Source organism: Podarcis raffonei, chromosome 7 (genome assembly GCF_027172205.1).
Source record: "Podarcis raffonei isolate rPodRaf1 chromosome 7, rPodRaf1.pri, whole genome shotgun sequence".
Lineage (NCBI taxonomy): Eukaryota > Metazoa > Chordata > Lepidosauria > Squamata > Lacertidae > Podarcis > Podarcis raffonei.
In genome coordinates, this window is record NC_070608.1 from 61,464,547 (window position 1) to 61,487,807 (window position 23,261).

Here is a 23,261-nt window from a genome sequence, read left to right on the forward strand (position 1 = left end):
CTTAAGTGTTTTCCAGCATTACACCCATTGGCCGGGCCAAGGTCTTATTTCTTCCTCCCCAGAGAAAACGTATAATACAGGCAATAAGTGAAACCAAAACAAAGTGCTATCAAATGCAGAATGCAAACAAACTGGGAAAGGATCTTTTCCTCCAGTAATTTCTATCTTGTAGTAATTGTGTGCAGTAATTGCAGCAACCAATTTTGAGAATGACTTTTTAAATGTATGAGAAATCCTTGCTATTTTGACACGTGCAATTTACAAGTGCAAAACTCTTTACATCATTTCTTCCCTTCTTACCCTCGCCATGACCCTGAGAACTAGAAAACTATTTTCCATTTTACTGAAGGGAAACTAAGGCCACACAAGAGTGACCTTACTGCAAGCTGCCAGTGGTTGAACTGAAGTTGCTCAGCTTTAGCACAAAGACGCCAGCTTCTGCATCACGTTATCCTGGGCTTTTAAATGCAGAATTTGCAAACAAGTCTTACTGAAATCAATTAATAATTTCCCTGAAAAAGCATTTTTGTTAACTCCTCTGTTTTTATGCATTTTGGTTTAAATGGAAAAGTGAACGCTAAACAGGCAAGAAGATGCAATCCAGCATTGTCCTATACTATGAACCATTAGGACACTGTAGAGCATTTCAGACCAGGCAAAAATGCCACCAACCAGAAAAAGCAACAAGCCTGAGTTTGGAAATCACAAGGCTGATTCTTGCTGCATCCAGATCTTTCTGCTGTCTGCTGAGTTCCCTGGACTGTCGAGCCTCACTGTATTCTGCCATGTTCCTCCACTGTGCAACATCTGAGTTATGGACTCCCCCATCCCCTGCATACATTCTCTGCTATTTAGCCACTGGGATGTAATTCAGCAAGTGCTCAGATGCTTCATGTCCTTGGTGCTAACTGTAGCCCAACTGCACATGTTAAAATAGCAACCAATTTTCCTGTGTTTTTGATTTTGGCATTTATATTCCACTTTTCCTCCAAGAAGTTCAAGGTGATGTGCATGCTTGGCTCCCCCTTCTGATGTTAAGCCTAACAACCACCCAGTGAGGTTAAGCTAAGAAGCAGTGATTGCCCTAAGGCCTGGCAATGACTACACTAAGGTCCAATGCCCTCCTGTTCTTGTGTCAGCAGCGATGGGGAAAACCTCTGGTCCATGGGCCTAATTATGCCCATCAGGCCATTTTGGCAAAGCCAGACTCATCTGCCCTACACCTGATGCCATAAATTATGTCAGATGTGGGGCAGGGAAAAGTGGCAGCTCGGCCAAGAGAAGAGATTTCACATCAGAGAAACCACCACCTACCAGAATAACCCCTCTGAGTTTGGCAGTCACATGATCCAGGAGAACCAATCCTACGCCTCTGCCTGTCACATAGCTCTAATGCCTATACACCCTCAGTCTGGAAAACTTCAGAAAGAAGCAACTAGGATACCTGTAGCTGCTTCCAGATTTTTCTGCTGCCTGGTTCCACTCCACCCCCCCCCCACAAGCAGCTGGTTGTCAGGGTGTGAAGAGAGCCCAGAACAGCCAAAATACCAACAATCAGCTGGGAATGGCAACATTGGAGAGTTTTCAAGGTTCTCTAGTGCAGCCAAGGGGGCTGGAGAAAGAAATTTGTATTCAACTGGAGGGAGTATGTTAAATGCAACCTGCTTACTCTGAGAAGAAAATGCTCTGGTTTTAGGAACATTTCCCCCCTTCAAAAGGACTAACTGTCAATCAGCTGGTCAGTGGTCCCAGGGAACCTCTTTGAAGACGCAGTCCTAGAACCAATCAGATGATTGGCTCTGGTAGCAGGTCTTCAAAGGGGGCTGCTTTAAGCACTCATGAATAACTTTGCACTTTGAATAACAAGTGTGAATCATCTCATGTCCATCACCTGGCATCATAATAATAAGTCCACCTGTCAAAGTTGGCCCATGAGGGTATGTGGGGGAGATAAGGACCTGGTCCATAGGCTGGATCCAGTTCTCCACCCGTTACACAGGGAGTACCACAAACTACTGCTGCCTCTGTCTCTTTCAACATCCATGCTATAGCTGGTCCATGGTCCATGTTTTTTCATAGGAAAGCCTATTGTTGCTGCTTCTTGAATAAGAGCCACTGCTCAGAACACTTGGCCACCATGAGTTGCTTCCCACCCACCAGCTAAGTTTTAACCAATTAGGTTTCGAACTTCCAAATTGCTAGTGAATTAAACAAATGACTCGCTGATGTGGTAGTGAGACAGAATGCATGTTGTTGTTGTTGCTGCTGATGTTGTTTTAAAAAACACTTATACTGTAAAAGACATGTTGTACTTAGCAGCCACAGAAGTGAAACAAAAAAGAAAACTGGAACAGAAAGAAAAGAAAAAGTCTGGAAGGATGTGCAACATTTTAAAAATCCCAGCAAGTTTCAGAGGAATGTGTACGTGCAAATATAAAAAGCTTTTCCCATGAGTAAAGTGGGAGTGGCAAGGTTCCTGGAATGAAAGACGAATCGTATGAAATGCAGACTTGGAACTCCTTTATTGCTAATAAGGAAAGCAAGCAGTTACAGTTCTGCAGAAATGCTGACAGCTTTACAAATCCTTCAGTTAACCCAGGGCCACAGACGAGGTCATGTATATGTGCGCGTACTTGCACCACACTACGAAAGTAATGACCCTGAAAAAAGCAGAATTTGTTCATCATGTCTGTATACAGTGTCCATATCAGCAAGGGAAAGTAAGTTATTAGCAATTAGATATCTAGTGTGGAAAAGGGGAGGACAGGATAATAAGATACAACCTTATGTTTCACCCAATCCCTTCTTCGAATAGTTTTGCCAAGTTAAACAGAAATATCCTCCATATTAGTGGCCCAGAGAGAAGAAAAGATACTCATCATTATCAGAGAATAAATTATTTTCAAGTCACCAAGCATAACAGCGGTTAATTGGTTTTGCCTACAAACCAGCACAGCCCTGACTCCCAGCAGAGATCTTGGCTCAAGTGGAGGTTTGCCATTCCAACAACCCCACCTCACTTTACAAGCATGGTTCCTTATAACTCACCAGTGTGAACCTGCAGTAATTCATCTAGCTTCTGCATTTAACTTCTGCCTATGAGCGTATTGTTTTTTTTAAAAAAGATATACAAAACACATTAAGAAAAATAAGGAGCATAAGGCTCTGGTAGGTACAACATATGCAATGCAAAACTACTTGTTAGAATACTCGTGCAAGCAAAAGCTATTTTAAAAAGCTCTAAGCACTTTCCAGTATGCCTGGCTGTTATAAATGTTGGTGAAGTGTCACTTGGTTTGCATCTCTCCCATTCCTTTTCTCCTAAATAACATTCCACACAAGCTGTATTTTTGACAAGGGAGTATATTGTCTGGCTCTGTTTAATATAAGAAAAATGCTTTTTCTATGTCTATTTCTGTTATTAAAAACATATTCATGACTTCAACTTAATATACACAGTGCTATCTGGAGGGAAACGTAATACAAGCCAATCATTTTAATTTAATTATCCTGCACTTTTCTGAAACACACCAAAGATGCACAGTATAGCTTACGCCACAAGAGAGCTGGAGACACACAAAAGAAAGTTGCTTGCCCTGTTCTAGAAACTCCAGAGCTCTGTATGTTCACTACTTACTTTGATACTGGGGAATATTTTGGTTATCAAAAGCACAAAATTTATTGTGCACAGCCATTATGTTTCTGTAAACTACATCTGGTTAACATTTTTGCACAAGCTCTTGAATCGCAAAGGCCTCATAACCATCGCTGTCTGCCTGTGTTTCATTTTTTAACTCCTGCCAGGAGTGCATGCACAACTAAGCAGCACAGCCACAGGCTACCCAAATAGCACTTGTGCCAATAAAAAAGCCCCCACCAGAAATAATGTTTGTGTTGATGGTACTTCTCCCTTACCCACCATAAATGCTTCCATGAGCATGGTTACACCAAATTGTTTCATGCATCTAGGTTGGTGGTTGCCTAAAAACAGACCATTTATGCGGAATCTGTGTTAACTGGGTTTCAGTTTAGATCACTAGGTTAGTCTTAAGAATTCAGAAAAAATATCAGTTACCATCTGTGCTGTACACTTCTGATCTGTCAAATGATGCAATGCGGTATAAGCCAACTCACAGAATATGCTTCTTGTCTGTATTGAGTAGTCAAACTATTTCTGATCAAGAAAAATGTAAAAACCCATCTTTCTTTTTTTAGCCAATCACCACATCTGTACTTCTTTTTCACAGGAAAGCACTGCAAAAACATACCAGATTATTATTTTTTAACTGTCTTGGCAAATAGTCATAAAAATGCTGAACTCATGTTCTCTGCTCGGCTTGCATGCAATAAGAGACCCTGAAAACCATGATTCACTCCTCAAGCAGAAATGAATCTGACTGGCCATAACTGTCAGGAATGAGGAGAGAAATGTAAGGACCAAAGGAAGGATAAAGCACTGCTGAAAACTACAAAATGCTGGAGTAAGTAATATTTTATAATGATCTAACACAAAGCAACCAAAATGTCGCAAAAACATCCCAGTTTTCCAACTATTCAAGGGCAGAGAAACAAGAGAGATGGGAATGTGCACACAGATGGGTGCAACGCTACAATTATTGCACCATTTTTATTTCTAAAATGTACAAGCATTGCGACTGCTTTTAGCAGAATCAACTCTGAAGATCAATGGGGTGACAGATGTCACAGCCAGATCGCCCTCACATCCTTACGTACTGAATTTTACATGGCACCTATTTAACACACAGGCAAAACAGAAAACAAAATCCATAGTGCCAGCTTTGATTTAAGAGACGGGGCACTCATTAATAGCATTATTCACTGTTATCAACTGTTTACTTGCCTTCCACCAGTTTCAGTATTCTCATGGCATGACTAAACAGCATAAAAACACATAGCATGATATCCCCAGATCCATTCAGAAGCTTCTGAAGCTCAGATTAAAGGCAGTCTGCTCAACAACCCCATCACTATTAAGTAACTCATCAGAAAATAAAGAGGGAATTATCAAATGGGAATTGAGAAGTAATTATTTCTCTGAAGCAGAGGACACTCCACTTCTAAGAGGAGGGGCTTCTCCTTAGCCACATGTGAGAACTAGAGCCTCCTAATCAGAAAATAAAATACTGTATATGATCAGATGTGCACCATTTTTAACTAGAAAAGGCATATTTAGAATAAGCTTTAGATTCAGTTGTATGAAATAATCCAACACAGTGTGTTACGATGCAGAATTTCCCCTAGGTCCAGTCTACCCACAGCAGAAACCACTACATCTAAATTCTTAACATTTCTAGCTCTGTTTCTATCGTGGATACCTTCCCAGAATTTGAATCCGGGGGGCATTAATATGACCTCCACAGCACACGTTTATGGGCATGACAGAATAGCATTCACATAATCAGGTCACTGGATCATTCATACGGACCTTATGAAGAATCTCAAATTATCAAGGGCCTATCCACCTTATGAGTGGCTGGTAAACTCCAGTCACTCCTGGATTAAGCATATTATCTGAAATCATTTCAAATCACAGGCCCAGGCTTGGGATAGAAACTGCCTTGGGTTGCTCATTTCACTACAACAACAACAACAACAACAACAACAACATCAACAACAACAACAGGGGTTAGGGGTTTATCTCTATGCCATAACTAAGCCTAGACCCTATAGGTAAGAACCCAGATCTTGGCTACTAGATTTCCAGAAGTGGGTAATTGAAATATAGGGGCACAAGAAGGTGAGAGTGAAGATGTAATTAATTGCAGCCAGGACTGTGATACTCAACAGAGATGTGCACATGCAAATATGTCACTGTGATCAGCAATGTGTGGCAGCTATGCAGGAGGACAGTTTGATGGTAGTGATTATTGGAAAAGGAGGTGAAAATATAACTTACAGTATCATAATGCTCTTATACAAATCTTTGATGCAGCCAGAACTGGAATACTGTTTGGTTCTGATCATACCATTTCATAAACCTTGTTGAAGAGTTGAAAGAAGGGCAGAAAATGGCAAGCAAAATGATTAGGGGGCTGCAATAAAGAAATGTTACGATGTTTAGGACTTTTAGTTCAGGAAGAAGTTGAGTGCGGGTGGGAGGGGAAAGATTTGTTAAAGGTTTATAAAACTATGCAGGATGAAGAAAAAGTGGGTGGAGATAAGTTATTCTTCTAATATAATAGTAGAATTTGGTGTCATCTAATGAAACCAATTGGAAGTGGATTCAGGACAGACTAAAGAAAGTAATTTACATAACACATTACAGAATTCAAAGCCTAAATATGTGGTGATGGGCATTAGACAAATTAATGCAGGATTGCTCTGTCAATGGCTACTAGTCATTATGGCTTTATGGAATATGCATTTTTAGGGGAAGCATGCCAGTGAAAACTAGTTGCTGGAAGGCAACAATGATGGAGGGCTATTGCATTCCTGATTCCTAGTTGTAGGCTTCCAAAAGGCATCTGGTTGGCTATGGCAGGAAACAGAAAAGTGGACCTTTTGATCTGATCTGACAGGTTTCTTCTTAGGTTGTTAAATTACAATGCTGTAACAGACATAAAACTAAAACAAATATTAAACAAGTACCTGGGATAAAATGGCCTTCACTTCTAAAACAAAGACTCAAAATACCTGGAGAACAGTCAGTCAATTATTTTATCTAAGTGCGTTAATTTTACTTTTCAAAATCACAAAGTGTAGGGAAACATATAAACCACATCTAGCCTCTAAAGGCTTTGAATTCGTAAAATAAATATAAGGTTCTCAAATATGTCCCAATTGTTAAACCATTCATGATCAGGAATTGAGTTAATGAAGTACAATATTTCAACAAACAAGAGCCATCACTGTCAGTCAGTTCTTCACTCCCAGCTACTGCATTTATTCTTATAATTCAGCAGGAAACTCATTAAAAAACACACACCTCTAATTACTATCTATTTACACAGAAGTCTAATTTGAATTTGATTCTTCTGATACTTTCAGGTCTATTTTTAAAAAAATCAAAATTGTTTTCCTCCTTCCCCCTTCAGGTACCTATATTGTACATTGAAAGTAAAAGACATTAACAAAACATTGCTGCTAAGGACAACAAATGCTGCTCTCCAACAGACAGCAGGGGGCACTGATATCTTCCCCACAATTGCAAAAATAAAAATAAAAAAAAACACTATTTTAAATATATATTCTCTAACTCACCATACATACATTAAACAACTCCATGAAAACAAGCTGCATTGGTAAATATTTACAAAAAGAAAGCAATAGCTACAAAACCAAGTCAACTAAATTATACAGTATAATTTGTTAGGCATTACACGTTGCCAAAATGCCCAGTATCTCACACAGAATCTTCTTTGAACAACAAGTGTAAAGCAAAGCACTAAGCCATTTGCCTAAATTATCATCATCAACTACATCAACTTTCCTCCAAGCTCAAAGCACCATCCAATATTCTTTCCTCTCCTGCTTATCCTCACAGCCTCCCAGTGGCACAGGTTAGGATGAGAAAGTGACTAGCCCACAGTCAAGTAGGGATGTGAACCTAGGTCCCCTCACTCCTAATGACTACGTTATAGTGGTTCTAAATGAGAAGTCATGCGTACTCTTGGAACTATAACATCGGCTGTGATTTTTCCAGTCCAGGTTTCACAAATCTTACACAACATTGGGAAAAAGATATACCTATACCTTTATACAGCAGCCCAGGGAGCAGGCTTATAATAGTTACTGATCTACTTGACTGAAAATAAATAAAAGCACAAGTTCCTTCATTGTAGATCAAGTGTTCTACAATAGTCAGTAGAGCAGGAGGTGGCTACAATTGTTTGTCCCAAATGACCCCATTGTCCCACGGCCAACCCTCTGAGAGTCAAATACCAATGCTGAGTTTGGCGAAACTGGGTGTGGCCACCCTACACCCTGCACTCTCACAAGCTTGCACACACACAAGCAGACAGATCATGACCAGGGTGGGGGTGTTTAGCATCCCCATCACAACATTAGGCTCCTCCTTCCCTGGCACTGTCTAGATTTTTTTTTTTTTGCCAGCAAATTAAAATCAGTGGGGTCATGAAGGGACCAGAAAAAGTTGCTCTGGAGACTACATCAATCCCTCAAACTGGGAGTGAGGTACATCTGTAGTTGATCTTGTTAACTCAAATGTTAGTTCATAAACGCACAACAGAGTAAACAATGGCTACAGAATTTGAGCTGAAGAAAATCAACTCCAAAAAGTACTTAATATAGCCATACAGGCCCTTCATGCATGAAAAGAATTCAAGATGTTCAGTACTCACCGCACCACTCAGTTAATGAAGGGAGCAGGCAGGGGTGAGGGTGAGAAAGAGGAGGTTTCTGGATCAATTGCCCTTAAACAGGCGAGCTTCAGCGGTGAAGCTGTCAGTGCCTACTGTCTGTTCAGCATAAACATACACAATCCCATTTCAGCAAAGTTTCCTCTCAGGGTACTCTCAAACTACAGTGGTACCTCGGGTTACATACGCTTCAGGTTACACACTCCGCTAACCCAGAAATAGTGCTTCAGGTTAAGCACTTTGCTTCAGGATGAGAACAGAAATCGGGAGGCGGCGGCACAGCGGCAGTGGGAGGCCCCATTAGCTAAAGTGATGCTTCAGGTTCAGAACAGTTTCAGGTTAAGAACGGACCTCCAGAACGAATTAAGTACCACTGTACGTTCTATGCAGAGTAAACCCAATGAAATTAATATTTACATGATTTATTTCATTGGGTCTACATTACAGTGGTACCTCAGGTTAAGTACTTAATTCGTTCTGGAGGTGCGTTCTTAACCTGAAACTGTTCTTAACCTGAAGCACCACTTTAGCTAATGGGGCCTCCCGCTGCCGCCGTAGCACGATTTCTTTTCTCATCCTGAAGCAAAGTTCTTAACCCGAGGTAATATTTCTGGGTTAGCGGAGTCTGTAACCTGAAGCGTATGTAACCTGAAGCGTATGTAACCTGAAGTACCACTGTATTAATTTACATGCCTATTAATGTCAATGGGTCTACTCTGAGTAGAACTAAATTGGGCAATCTTCATTATTCCATTAAAAAAAAATCATGCTCTGTGCACTTTTCATCTGACTAGATCAGAGCTTTGCAAAGTTTGCAAGAATTATTATAGACTACCAAAAATGGTACAGGGCAGTACTATATTCTTGTCAGGCTTATGTAAAAGAATTAACAAACAAACATGAATGTGCCTAGATAAGCAATTCCAAGTCCACCCACCTTCTCCTTAGAAAAGCCACCATTACCACTGATGGGTTTGCCCACAATATTCAACTATCCGCTGCAAAATGTTCTCTTAATGTTTACGATATTGGTTTAAGATGCAGGAAATGGAAATACTAAATGCTGTAATACATTTCAAACAATGAACTGAAGGCTTTCACAAGTCACTTAGGCTTGATTAATATTAGGAAGAAAAAAAATTCTATTAAATATGAGGCTTCTCTACGCCAGACATCGTAACAAACAAAAACACTGCTACGACAATTAAACACAAATATGTAGTGCTCCAAGCTGCAGCAAGCAGTGTAGTAGTGCAAACTGTAAAACCCCAGCTGGCACTGTCAACTGATTGGGGAGTTGAGAGGGGATGTGCGAAAATTCACACTGAGTTTTTATGGAAGCCTATGGGAACCTGAGGGGAATGCGGGTGGCGCTGTGGGTAAAAGCCTCAGCGCCTAGGACTTGCCGATCGAAAGGTCGGCGGTTCGAATCCCCGCGGCGGGGTGCGCTCCCGTCGCTCGGTCCCAGCGCCTGCCAACCTAGCAGTTCGAAAGCACCCTCGGGTGCAAGTAGATAAATAGGGACCGCTTACTAGCGGGAAGGTAAACGGCGTTCCGTGTGCTGCGCTGGCTCGCCAGATGCAGCTTGTCACGCTGGCCACGTGACCCGGAAGTGTCTCCGGACAGCGCTGGCTCCCGGCCTATGGAGTGAGATGAGCGCACAACCCTAGAGTCTGTCAAGACTGGCCCGTATGGGCAGGGGTACCTAAAATGGGAACCTGAACCAATAGCACTGCCCTCCTGTGCACACTGCTATAGGTATCCACACAAGAGCAGCATTAGCCTACCTGCAGTGTGCAACACAGGGGTATCCCAGTCACGCCCAGGAGCACAGCAGTGATAAGCAACTGGCAAGCGCAGTTTATGTCAAAAACACACTGCTGCTGGCTCCGAATAAACATTAACACTACTACAGCACAGCTTATCCCACCTGATGATCTGTTATTCATTGTGCAATTTTCCTTCCTAAAACAACGAAGTGTATTAACGTGAAAGTATCAAAGTGTTTTGTCTGGCATTAATCATTCAGAAAGAGTAATGCTCCTAAGTGGCATGATTTAAATACACCTCCTCCATTCCAGCTACATACTGTGGACCGTAAAGTGCATGTCTTTACATGCAGCTGGTTGTTGAAATGACTCTCCTTTAAAGAGCAACACCCCAGCTCACAGCCACAATAAAATGTAAATTATGCACTGTGTAATTCAGCAAGACATTCTGCATATTTTAAAAAGCTCTTCCAATGATAGCCTTATCAGATTTTCACAAGAAGACTACTATAGTCATGGGTTTATACAAGTTCTTCGCACTTCACCACTTTGAATTGCTTCGCACCATTCTAATTTTTGAATTTTGCTTATGTTAGTTAAACCATATTAAAACAGTAATAGCTGTGGAAGAGAGGTGCTTCAGTCAACAGTATCTGATATTGTGATATTATAAACCAAAAATATAAAATTATATTCTTAAAGCAAAGTCGTTAGAAGACAAAAATAGGAAGCTGGAATCATTCTGAGGGTGTGATATTTATACAACTTAAAAGCCAGTAAAATGCAAACAAGAGTTTTGTTATTTATGCTCCACCTGATACAGGTCAAAATGCTGCTAATTTTTTCACTCATATTCAGTATTTGTGGTTGATCAGGTTTCTAGTCTAATTTTAAGGTCACCACTAGTACAGAGGGTGATTTTAAACTCAACCTCCAGGAGATGAACTAACAAGCAATTTAAAACATGAAATTAAACTGTTAAGTTTATACATTTTAAAAGAAATTTCCTTCCCTCCCCCCCATCAGAACAAATGACACTACCACTTATAGCAGAAATCAATGGCAACAACAAAATCATAAAGGGTGAATTTTGCTTGGAAGAATCAGAAAGTGGGAGGAAATATTAAAGATTTCAGATGCTACAGTTTGTGTGCAACTCCCAGGACTGAGTAGTAAAAAATATTTTATATACAAAAATCATATGAATAGGAGGTATATAAAAAGTTAACTATGTCCACCTCAGTATAAGGTTATCTATAAGATATGTGTGGCACATTAACATAAGATATTTAAGATTTTTAATTCTCACCTTATTTACATAGCACCTTTCAAAGTTGAAGATATATACTGTGGTGTTGGATCTCTTATCAATGAGGCTGAAGAAACTCAGAGCTTAGATTGTTGTTGTGGCTGTTGATCCAAAAACTGAAGAGAAGGGAGGGGAAAAAACAGTTGTTAATTCACCCACTCATGAATAAAGTGCAAGGACACTTCTAGCAAAAATCTGAAGCCTGTTTTTGACTGTGCAGAATAACTTTTACCTGATGAAATGGGCTGCAGAAAATGTACGCCACTGTAAATATAACAGTCTTAAAGTGCCACAAGATTCTGCTATATTTGCTGCAAGAGGCTAACACTGCAACTTGCCCTCTGGAAATTGAACTGACAGGGTTTTTTGTTGCTTAAAAATGGGGCCTAGACGTTTGTTCAAAAAGGAATCCGAACATATTTTTGGAAAACAGCTTTCTGTCTCTTGGAAAGGATACTGGATTCAGTAAAACTTTTCAGGCACCAACCTTAGAGAGCAAATACCTAAGTTTTCTAACGAAGAGTTGCATAAATTTGCTTGAAAGCCAGATTCCACAAAACCTTACGATTTAAGACTCCTAAAGCCAAATGAAAATAAAAATGAATCATACACAGAACTCTAGATTCATTTTTAATTTCCTAACTTTTACATCACTCCTGTTTTTAGAAGCATTACAGGCTCTCTTTTTTGCACATTTTATTTTATTTAGCCTGATTTTAATTACATTTTAACACAGCTCTCTCTTTCTAGCTATAAAGCCTTGATGATATGGTACAGCACAAAACAATGAACGTCCTGCAAGTCAGAATGTAACCCAGTGGGAGAGCAGATGACAGTCAGATGCATGTCTACTAAAAGAATGCAGAAGCTATACACGAGCATTCACAAAGTTTTCACAATGTTTCAAATGCAGCACTGGTTATCTACTTTGGAGCAGGCTGAACCGTGGCGTGTGAAAGCCCCTGTCCAATGAACTATTACCAGAAAATAAGCATTTTGGAGATACAAAACGCTCAGATATGTCAACACGTGGTGATGAATTGTATTGGCATGGCATAAGAACAGCCTATATTGTCAGATGCCACACAGCAATGGCATGCAAACCTGTGGAGAGTGCAGGATTAGGCAGAGAGGGCACAGCAGATACAAATGCAGGGACAATTCACCTACACATTCTCTTTAAGGCATTTTGGCCATCACAGAGTCAGCTGCGTTGACATATTTTTACCTGCCTAGTATCTGTTAGCATCCAGTCATGGATCAAAAATGACAAGCAGCCCAAGAGGACTTGCACCAGCTGCATGATGCTACTGCAGTTACAGCACAATACCAGCTAAAGGACTAGGATGGGCAGTGTCTCATCTTACAGAACAAGGAATGTAGGAGCCACCCCTTTAAAACAAAGAAAGTGTCAGAAAACAAGTCACAAACAAGTGGCGGATGATTTGTACTGCATACCATATATATTTTAAAGTTCTCTATACATATTAATATTATTTTTAAAATAAACCATACACCCACTTATCTCAAAATATAATTAACACACCCAATAGGAGAGCAATTATTAAGTAATAAAATGTCATTATACATTAAAAGGTTTACTTCTCTGTTGGGATGCACAAGCTTTCAGATGAAACCCCCTTAGGGAGGGTTAGAAGGGATCTAATCATGCAAAACAATCCAACAACATTTTCACAACTGTACAACCCCTTATTTAGAATTAAGTATACAAGTCGTTTTGTCCATCTACATTCTAAAATATAGACCACTGCTGTTGATCAGAGGTCTGACAAAGGAGAAAAATGGCTGGGATGCCACCACCAAAAATTCCCTGGCCTACACCAAGTTCTGGACAACTGGATTTTTATTGGTGATGGCGGATCTCAATTCACAGGCAGGAGAGTGTATGGCGAGGTCCTCTTTCATGCAATTATCAGAAAATTGCATGAAATAAATTATATTTCAGAAAATTATATGAAATAAATTGCATTAATTATCAGAACAGGAAGCAGGTATGTTCCTTTTTCTACCACACTATTTTGCAAGACACACACCACTCATGTTTCCCTGGACAGGAAAAGGAAGAGCTAAACTTTTTCTTATTGAAATTGTGGGTCTATCAACCCTTACACACAAGATGGGAAGACTGTGGCCTTTCGATTTCCATCAGCCGAAGCCAGGATGGCCAGTAGTCGGGAATGATTGGATTTATGCTCAGTAAGTTCTGGAAAGCCACAGGTTTCTCACCTCTGCCTTACACCCCTCATTTCTCTGCTTAATTTGGATGAATTTCATATGGAACCTTCTACAAAATGTTTGCCTGTGGAAGCCCCATTTAAATAAATTCTGGGCAAAAGAAATGTGCTGATAATTGCTGTTTCTTGGTGGAATTACATTGGAAAAGATCCAATGGATCATTTAATCACTATGACCTTTTTCTTTGTAAAAAAAAAAAAAGTGGAATTAATGCCACCAATATCAATTTTAAAAGATACTCACATTAGATAGTATCTAAATTGATACTGGGGAGCATGAGTAAAAAAATCTGTGAGTTTTACAAACTCCCATGAAAAGGTCTGCATGTGTTAAAAATGTTTTAAACACTTGTTTTTAAACCGTTTTTTATAATTTTAATATTTCTTGCAACCTGCTTAGAGGTTTTATTACAATCAATCAGTAAAGTATACACATTTTGTTATTTAATGAAATAACATTGTGGTTTCACATGTAAAAGTTTATTATCTTAAACGAAACAAAATATGAATTTAGAATGGCATTTTTCCATGTCATATTCCAGACATATCAATGTAATGTTGATACTGTGTATTTTGACACATAGATAAAAGCAGCCCAAAAGCTGTAACTGGAAAGGGTTTGGCGTTGTTGTTGTTTACAATTTAAATATCACAGTAAATCTCCCTTTGGGGATAATAAAGTATTCCCAGCTTATCTCTGTCACAGTATGGTGGTGGAGTTTCTATACAATTCACATTTGTCCCCAATAAAAGGCCCAGCCTACAGCACAATCCTATACTGATCTACTTAGAAGACGGCCCTAGTCATTGATGATTGCTCCCAGGTAAGTGGGCACAGTATAGTAGCCTGCCTGTTATTTGAACTAAATGCACAAATTGCATTTAAACACTTAATCACTGAACAGCTCATAAGGCCAGTGAAGAACTCAAGAAAATGCTCAACATGTCCCACAGACAGAGCCTCTTACCGAATTATGCTTCGCAGCTAGTAAATATTTCAGACAACATTCACTATTATGGCAGCAAAGGAAAGGAAAAGTGAGGTCTGCTCTTGCTCCCACCGACACCAAAGTAAGTATTGCCTCTGGCTGTCAGCAAGCAAAGAACTAGATCATGTGTCGCATTTCACAAGATAGCTTGTTCTACTGTAAAATACATTTGATGTGATTTAAAAAATAAGTTGGGGAGCGGTTTTACATAATATCCTTTAAAATAAAAGCCCTTTTGGTTAATGTTTCCATAATGAGCTCCAGGGGGGAAACATGCAATTGGCTTTCCAGACATCTCAAGCACACATCTAAAGCATTCCTGGAAGCACATAAAGCCTCGCATTATAAACAAATCAGCATACAACAAGATGTACCAATACTTCCATTATGCAATACAGAGACTCACATTCTGTGCCATTAATTCTATACGGCTGTTTCACTTTCCATACTACATTCTTGTCCGCCTTCTGTTTTCGGTCTAGTGGCTCGGACACACTGGCCCAAAACAAAAATTGAAGAGAAGGTGGTGCAGAATAGAAACTACATGCAGCTTTCCTTTATAGCACTGCCCAGGCTGGCTGGCTGCATGAAAGATTTGGGCCTTCTCAGTGTGAGAAACTGCTCCCAAAAGCCAATCAGATGAGGCTTGGCAGACAAAGTGAAACCTGCCAGTTCAGCTGCACTCCATCAGAGACTATGAACATATTTGTAGTACATGAGCTAAAATACTGGGGGGGAAAGTACCACATTACAAATATTTCCAATCTCAGAACTATTAATGGTTTAAATTACTTGGATGTTTTGTTTTGATTTTTTTCCCCATTTTATCTCTGAACAATTTGTTTGATGACACAGTAATTCAACTTTTGAGTGTGGTAAAATTTGTCTGTTAAATATATCCTGGAAATGGCAATGTGAAAATATAAACCATTTTCAATACTGAAGTATTTTAAATGGATCAACAGTAAAAGGCCTTTGCTGCTTCCTCCATTTAATGTTATGATTAAAAATGTGAAACTAAATTTTAAACAAAAAAAAACCACTGACCAATTACCTAAGCACTAACAATAAAATAATTTGGAGTTCAAGTTGGTTTTATTTTCTCTAAACTTTTTCTCGAGCGGACATTGGAAATATCCCATAACAAAATGAAGTCCCATTCGTGCCAGTGCATTTAGCACTAACCTTAATTTATTAAGTTCTGTCATTCTGAGTTGCAAACTTGCAAACTAAAAAAAAAACCCAGTCTCTTCAGCTTCTAAATACTTTCCAAGCTTTACATGCAACTCTTGCCTTTAAAATAGCTCAACACTCAACCAAAATCACCAGACTGCAATAGAAATGTTTCAATATAAATTCTGAAGCAGCTTTAAGAAGCACAAATATTTCCTGGCTCACTTAACACCACACACCCATGTTAAAGGTAAAGGTAAAGGTACCCCTGCCCATACGGGCCAGTCTTGACAGACTCTGGGGTTGTGCGCCCATCTCACTCAAGAGGCCGGGGGCCAGCGCTGTCCGGAGACACTTCCGGGTCACGTGACCAGCGTGACAAAGCTGCATCTGGCGAGCCAGCGCAGCACACGGAAACGCCGTTTACCTTCCCGCCAGTAAGCGGTCCCTATTTATCTACTTGCACCCAGGGGTGCTTTCGAACTGCTAGGTTGGCAGGCGCTGGGACCGAGCAGCGGGAGCGCGCCCCGCCACGGGGATTCGAACCGCCGACCTTTCGATCGGCAAGCCCTAGGCGCTGAGGCTTTTACCCACACCCGCATCCCGTGTTATCCCATGTTATCTTTATGCAAATTTCATTGTCTATCTAATCAAAATCTATTTGTGGGAAAATGAACTGACATGATTCAGGATTAACTTCCTTACGTTTTTGGGGATTAAAAACAAAGACTAGAAGCATGTTATCAAAAACAATTAATTACTTTTAAGACTATGCATTATTGTCAAACTTGGTGAAAATTTCAGAAACTGGGATGTAAAAGTCAGTCATATAACAGCATGGCCAGAAGACTCATTCCAGGAAACAGCAAGTTCATACTTCTGCACCTTTTTTGTTTTTTAGGACTGGAACCCCTAACGTTCCTGCAGTACTTGGATGCTTTGAACAGTTTAGACATAGTTGTGATGCAAAGGTGCACAGCTTTTTACAGATGCACACAAGGTACAACCATTCATACAATAAACATATGATCAACATGTTACACATATGATCAACATATGTCTCAAAAGCAGGTAGGAAATCAATTTCAGTGTGAGGGCCAGATTCCTTTAGTCCCTAAAAGATCTAGTTTAAATCCTTAAAAAAGAGGGTTTTATGGGCAGGAGGGAAGAGTTCATGATAGAGAAGATAAAAAATTGAAAACACAATTTATTAGCAATTTAATCTCACGTTTTAAAGAAAATCCTGTTCTTGCTGTTTTCAAATAACAATTGTCACATTTTTAGTTGTCATTTCAAGCACTCTTGGATGGCCCACTAAACAGAAGATGTCACAGAGGGTTTCTTACTTGGAAAATACCAAACTTCACACACAGACAGCAACTGTGGTTGCTTCTCCACGTTTTTAAAAGGTAATAGGGCATGCTATCTATCATAAACCGGCCCTTTAGCTAACCTATTACAGCTGCAAAGGGAACTAGCTGCCCCATACACCTCCCAAAGTTGATAGAAGAAAAGGCCCCCACCATCCAGAATTTTACAGGGCAGGAGGTGGAGCAACAAGACGATTTCTCTCTCTGACGTTATTTTCACTACTAAAAAGTGTTAGCAAACATCTCAAATAATTACTAACCATCTACAGAAAAGCTTAAGAACTGCAACTTCTGACTCAAAGTACAAACTGCTACTGATATGACAGAAGTGCTGTTACGTGCAGCAGCAACTGACACCTTCCATTTCAAATCACATGCAAATTATGTAAATCAAATGCAAAAAAAAAAGCTGCAGCACACAAAACACACAGCTTAACAAGTTGCTCATCCCTGCAGTAAAGGCACCATTTGAGGTATCCCAGTCACTAGCAAAAAACGCACCTGAATGGACGATGAATACTGTCTGTTACCATGGCAGCCAGATCTAATTACATGACTGATCAGGGCTAGAGTGAGTGCACTGAAAACCTACACCATTGACATGTCTCTACATGATCACTCGCGCGTGCGCGCGCGCACACACACACACACACACACACATAGAGCAAGCTGTAGAAAATCTATCAGTTTTTTGTCCTGCGTTACACAAGTGATGAGAGTAATGCCGTCTATTTAACCAAACTGACCTGTAATTTTTTTTAAGGAAAGATAAAAATGACAGCCTCGTATGAAAATGTATGCTTCTTAGTTGCTCAAAATAACTCTAGCAATACAGCCTCTCTCTCTCTTTCAATTATCTCTTCCTCATTCATAACCCCTGTTCCTGAGAGCAATAAAACTAGGCTGTCCTCACCAGCCAGACAAACAAATCCACATTCACAGGAATCTGAATTTGCTGTTAAGTGTTTCATCAGAAACTGAAACAGGACTGCCTAAAATGTCAGCAAAGTAACTGTCTATATTCAAACATATGTAACTAACTCTTAGCTGCATAAAATATATAACAGGAACCACTAAATATTTAATTACCTGTATTGTGAAATATTTTCTATCCATATTGAAAGATAAGAGGATCCACAAACTCAAGGGATGCATCTGCACAACTGCATGTGTAAGCGAGTGCATAAACAGATAATTGTGCAAAGCAGTATTTTGCATAACATGTCAAGTTGTGGGCTTCTGCTCCCCTCCAATTGTACCATGGATTCAGAATCACAGGGGAGAAATATTATTTTGGAAGAGTCCCTATTGCATACCATACGGTAAACAAAATAAAAATAGCTTGTTCTTGTTGTCCACATAGTGTGGCATTATATAACAAGCTTTGAATTTGCTCTTTTCTATCATTGCTCTCTCATAATTTTAACCTGCTTTTTTTAAAAAAACAAAACCCCAAACATATTCAATACTGCCTTTTTAATGTTATTTTCCTTGCTCGTATACCAGTAGCTGCCAACGTATCTAGAAAAAAACCTCAACTGCTTCTTAAGAGAAATACAATTAGGCAGGCAGATTATCCATGCTTTGAAAAAATTAAAGCGAGCTTAACTTTTTAAAAAATGCATATTTTTGAACGAGACGGAGAGGGCAGCAGGGCACTGGAGGCATGTAACAAATTGCAAACAGTGTCAGGCTTCAGAAATCTATCTCCCCCCCTCCCTCCCCCAATTTAAAAAGGGGAATCTTGCCATGTCCAGAGATGAACCCATCCGTTCCTGGAAACCAGAAAGAATCTCGAGAGAAACCTCTTGGAGAAACTGGACTGTGCGTATTTTCTTTGCCGGGAAAGCCTGGAGGAAGGCGAGAGGAAAACAGCAGGAGCTGCCTTTTGGAGGATGGTGTCAAGGTGAAGAGAAGGGGGAGCGCAGGCCTCCCCGTCCAAAGGACCCCCTACCTCCTCTCCGGGTGCCCGGCAGTGGCCTTCACTCACTCAGCGACTCCTGCCTGAAGTGCCCGGAGGAGTCTGCAGCCGACCTGGGCCCTGAATGTAGGAGCATAGTGGAAGAGGAGCTGCTGCTGCTGCTGCTGCCGCTGCCGGGCACATCCCAGTCCCAGCGCCGCCGCCGCCTCCTCCGCCTCCGCCTCCTCGCTTCATTCACCCCTCCGGCAACCACCCAGCCCCGTACTACACAGTGCAACGAGGACCGGCCCTCCCTACTATGAAGCCAGGCGGCGGTGGCGGGGGGAGAGGAGAGGAGAGGGAGGGCGCGCAATGCTCCGCTCGCCCACAGCAGCTGAGCCGGCCTTCAGGAGCAGCGGCGGCGGCGGCGGCAGCAAGAGGGGACGCAGCTCCAGCCAGACAGCGGCGGCGGAGGAGGGCGTTGCTTCGGGACACACAAAACCCAGGCCCTGTGTGAACTCGGCGCACTCGCCCTCGGCCGGGCTCTCTCGCCAGCGCCTCTCAGGGCGCAGCAAACGCAGAGGCAGGCGCGCACAGCTGACACCAGTGCACACGCAGGCAAATACACTGGAGGGGAGCGAGAAAAGCAAACCGAATACCGGCGAGGAGAGGGGGAAGGGAAGAACACTTCTTTCGGTTTCTTTGCTTGCATAAGCGGGGGTGGGGGGGCATTTCTCGCATATACACCGACTCCAGCCAGCGGCACCATACCCTCCTCCTCCCCACACCGGCCCGCCTCTCGCTTGCACACACAGCACGCCGATCACTTCCTGGCCTGGCTTCCCCTTCCTCCTACACCTCCAGCCTCCTCGGCACGGGATGGGGGGGAAGATGCGGGGACCGGGTCGAGCAAAGGGAGATACTTTCAGGATGACAGCGCACCGCAGTCCCTCCTGTCCCCTCTTCCAACAGCGTATCTCTTGTGTCGGTGTGTTTTTCCTCGCCGCCACCCCCCCCCCGCCCCCAAGCTGGAAATCTCTGGAGGTTTGCAATCGAGGAGGGGTCAGGGGAGTGGAGAAAGAGAAGCGAAAGCAGAGGATGGTCTTTTTTCCTTTAAAAAGCCACTTACTGTAAAGTGTCAGTGGGGTTGGAGAACGGGACGGACAAAAAAAAAAGAGGACTCACAATATCTTGCCAGCTGATCGCAAGGGCTTGGGGATTTTGTAATATTTAAAAAGGAGGAAAAAACACAACAACAACACTGTGCTATTTCTCTCCTCCCGCGCTGTGACACAGATGTCTCCTCACCAACTGTAGTAGAAATGATGTCTGCGGTATAGAAGCTCGCTCCTCTCTTCTCCAGTATGTAAATGTGTAATAGAAGCCAAATATGGAGCAGTTGGCTGCCTCTGCATCAGCTCAAGGATCCTACTTCATGCAAAGGGGAGGAGGAGGAGGAGAAGCGGGGAGGGGGGGGAGGAGAAGGAGGCAACACTTTGTCAGGCGGCCAAGAGAGCCACACAGATTATTGCATACGCACAACAGAGCCCGGCCAAACCAGCCTTAACCCTTTCCAGGGTTTCGTCTCAGCTTCCAGGAAGGGATTTGGATTTTTGTTTTCACTACAATGTACCTTGGAGGTTATCTCCTCTCTTCACCACACCACTCCACACAAATGCCAAATTATGTGCACAAACAAATCTTGTGCCACTCTACATTTTTTCTGTTCTGGAATCTCAAAGCTCTTTGGTTCCACTAACAGATGCGAGGAAACGATTGAAGTCCTTTCCAGACATTTCAAAAGAAACTGGACTTTTAAAAAATTAGTCTTACAGCCTGATCCTATGCATATTTACTCAGAAATCTCATTGAGTTCAACAGGCCTTGCTTCTAACTAAGTTGTCAGGAGCCTGCTCTATACTCAAGCTAGGTCTGAAGGAGAGCTCACTCTCTAATCAAGTTTTAAAAAGAAGAGCAGAACACATTTTAAGTGTTTGCAAACCAGTACAAGCATGAGGGGAGAGATTTAGTCACATGCCATTAGTGATATCAGAGGCACACAATAGGTGCCCACACCACATACACACAAGAAAACAACACTACACTTCATTGCTGTGACTGACATGCTTTGTAGGGGAAGAATAAAAATTTCCCAGCAAAATGTTTATGTTTGACCTATGGGGAAATGTGGTATTTGTTCCCATAATAAAGAGCTTCCTTGAGGAAAGACAACAAATGAGAAACAACTGCACATCTATTGATGCATAAGGTGATTTTTTCCTTCAAATAAAAAAAAGGTATAGAAGGCCTAATGATAAAGGGGGGGGGGAGTTGAAGCCTATTGTCCCTTCTAAATTACAATGTAATTGGGAGGCAGTTGCCCCTCAAGTTTTTTCTGTTACCGAAAGAGGTGGGAGATACCACCTTAGCAGCTAACGATAGCAACACTTTAGGGCTACAAAGCTATTTTAAAGTTACTTATTCCAATGCACTGCCATCATTTAAAATTAAGCCTTAACCAAGAGAGCCAGAGATGAGAACCAACTCCCTGTGGTGAACTAAGGGAATGACTGTCAATTAGCATTTTTCTGTTACAAACCTGAGGCACTCTATTCAAGCCCACTGACAAAATGCTTTTTTAAAAAAGATATCGGAGCCTTGTAGTCATTACAAAAGGATGGGCAGCTTGACGTACAGCCTTATGCAATAACTGTCAGGGAGGAAATGTATGGTGCTGACCACCAAAGTTGTATAACATAGCAAAATTTGCTCGTAATCCTGTTTTTGACATTTTCCCCATTCCCCTAGGCAGTCAGTTAAATGGCTGTAAGCTTATAAACTCTTCGGTTCTGTCAGTGCTGCTGAACCCATAGTGTCTCTGTGGTACCTCAAGACCTTGCATACAGGGTGCTTCCATATCAGAGCTTGTCCTGGAATCGGTGTTACTCATGCATGCACGTTTTTCATCGCATCTACACAATACTGCCAGGATCAAAATGCCACAAAGTATTTTTAACTCCTACTTAATCCAGATTTCTCACTACCGCAAAGAAAGAAGTAAAAATAACCCATTATACACACATCCACAGTCACCACTGGTATAGAAACCTAGCAATGTTTTTGTGTGACTGGTTTTGTCACATGTATGCTCACTGTCACCACACCCCTACTTCTGTTTGCTCATTACCTACCCATTTTTTTCCTGACAAACCTAATGATGCAAGTAGGTGTAGTTCTACCAACTGCTGTATGCTAGAAGCACATTCAGATTGCAGCACATATATCAGTATGTTGTTGTTTTTACTTTTACTTTTAATAGCGGGTGGCGCTGTGGGTTAAACCACAGATCTTAGGACTTGCCAATCAGAAGGTCAGCGGTTCGAATCCCCGCGACGGGATGAGCTCCCGTTGCTCAGTCCCAGCTCCTGCCAACCTAGCAGTTCGAAAGCACGTCAAAGTGCAAGTAGATAAATAAGTACCGCTCCGGCGGGAAGGTAAACTGCGTTTCCATGTGCTGCTCTGGTTTGCCAGAAGCGGCTTAGTCATGCTGGCCACATGACCTGGAAGCTGTATGCTGGCTCCCTCAGCCAATAAAGCGAGATGAGCTCCACAACCCCAGAGTCGGCCGCAACTGGACCTAATGGTCAGGGGTCCCTTTACCTTTATTGTACTAGACTGCTTTTGAGCAGGCCCACATATTTATTCTGCCACATGAAGGAGGAGGTACCATTTAAAGCAATTCAAACTTCCATCACCAATGGCTTGTATCCTAAGTTAACTTAAGGAAGTCCAGAGTGGGGGAGTTGTGCCCTTTGGTCCCCCCTTCAGCCATCTAAGCCCCTCCCCCAGCCTCTCTCAAGTGTCGGGGGCCCATCTAAAATGTTGACAGTAGCAGCAAATTGGACAAGCAGGAGGCAGTAGAGAGATCATGTTGACTGTCAATACTGCGGCAAGTCAGGAACTGCAGAGCAGGTGAAAAAATCAGTAGATACGGCAGTACCACCACCACAAGCATGGTAAGCTATTAGGCACTGGCAAGAGGAACTGCTGCTACTGCAACAGATGATTAAGCCAAAACACATCCTGCTCTGAGATTCTGGAGAAGTATGAACCACAAGGCCAAAGTTCATCATGCGGCATATAATATTGTTATCTGT

General features: G+C 41.6%; 1 protein-coding gene across 12 annotated transcripts in view; it reads right to left on the bottom strand.

The window, feature by feature from the left end:
* ATXN1 (ataxin 1) overlaps positions 1-23,261 on the bottom strand; it is a 209,121-nt gene that overhangs the window by 180,239 nt on the left and 5,621 nt on the right. For 6 of the 12 annotated variants that reach the window (XM_053396825.1, XM_053396836.1, XM_053396834.1 and 3 more), the window contains exons 1-2: positions 19,159-19,722; positions 11,418-11,533 (exon numbers count right to left, since the gene is read on the bottom strand). The gene's annotated coding sequence lies outside the window, so the exon portion shown is untranslated. The other 6 variants (XM_053396826.1, XM_053396831.1, XM_053396827.1 and 3 more) reach the window with 6 other exon arrangements.